Here is a 1,590-nt window from a genome sequence, read left to right as displayed (position 1 = left end):
GCTGTAGGTGAGTGATCACACCATTGTGATTATCTGGGTCCTGAAGATCTTTTTTGTACAGTTCTTCTGTTTATTCTTGCCACCTCTTCTTAATATCTTCTGCTTCTGTTAGGTCCATACCATTTCTGTCCTTTATTGAGCCCATCTTTTATGAACTGTTCCCTTGGTATCTCTAATTTTCTTGAAGAGATCTCTACTCTTTCACATTCTATTGTTTTCCTCTCTTTCTTTCCATTGATCACTGAGGAAGGCTTTCTTATCTCTCCTTGCTATTTTTTGGAACTCTGCATTCAAATGGGTATATCTTTCCTTTTCTCCTTTGCTTTTCACTTCTCTTCTTTCCACAGCTATTTAGGATAAATTTAATTGGCATATGTTCTGGAAAGTGTCAAGGTAAGTTCCTGGTGTTCGTGTTAGTTGCTCAGCTGTGAACTACTCTTTGTGACCCCATGGAATATAGCCCGCCAGGCTCCTCTGTCCATGGAATTCTCCAGGCAAGAATACTGGAGTGGGTAGCCATTTCCTTCTCCAAGGGATCTTCCCAACCCAGGGACTGAACCTGGGTCTCCCACTTTGCAGGCACATTCTTTACCTCTGAGCCATCAGGGAAGTTCCTGGTATCTTACCACACAAACCCTTAGGTGATATTAACAAATGATGATCACAGGACATTTTTTTCATGATAATATCCTGGGATCTTCTGTTATGGACATTTTAATGAGCAACATATTTTCCAAAGAGGGAATATGGTAATTTTCTTATCCTTTGGGAACTTTCTAAGGCCATATTAACAGTCTTTTTTTCCCCTAGTATAAACCAACTCCTAAAGGAGGAAATGTCACTGGGGTTTTACCCTTTCAAGTTCATTCTTTTCAGAATTGGCATCACCGGGGATCACTCATTTTCTTCTGGCATGTTTCTATGCAAACTCCAGCATTTAGTTTAGAAACTATTTATTTTTTCATTATTTGCAACTGGCATTTCCATATTGTACCACAGACTGCATGAGCAGGCACAACATCTTTCTGAGCTGCTGCAGAGAGATTCAGTTCCAGAGAAGTAGCTTTCTAGGCATTGTGATATTTCTTACTCATAACTGAGGGTCAAAATTCATTCGTGTAGTAAATTCTCAAAGATAGTTTCAGTATTCTTGCATACTCTTCCAGGTAAGGAAGAAAGATTAGGTATTAATCTTTGTGGGCATACCGATATTAGTTTAGTTGGTAGTAAGTGACAGGACTTTACAACAGCCTGAATGTTTCCTTTTCTCAAAACCTCACATTTGGTTCCTAGCTTGCACTGTCTTGAACAGTTCCTGTGGCTCTGGGACCTTAATCAGGAATACCTTTATATTTCCTCTCAAGACACAGGTCACCTGGAAATACTGTGAACAAAGAAGGAACTCCTGAAGCTAGAATGCATGTTCTCAGCCTGAAACAGGTATGTTGACAGATGGTACCTGCTGTGGTCATCATAGTCTGGTTGTATGTTTTACTGCATGTAAAGCAAGCTATGAAATCAAAGAAATTCATGTGGCTCAGATGGTAAAGAATCTGCCTGCAATGCAGGAGACCTGGATTCACTCCCTGG

Source organism: Bison bison, unplaced genomic scaffold, assembly GCF_000754665.1.
Source record: "Bison bison bison isolate TAMUID 2011002044 unplaced genomic scaffold, Bison_UMD1.0 scf7180017864238, whole genome shotgun sequence".
Classification (NCBI taxonomy): Eukaryota; Metazoa; Chordata; class Mammalia; order Artiodactyla; family Bovidae; genus Bison; species Bison bison.
This window is presented reverse-complemented; position numbering follows the sequence as displayed.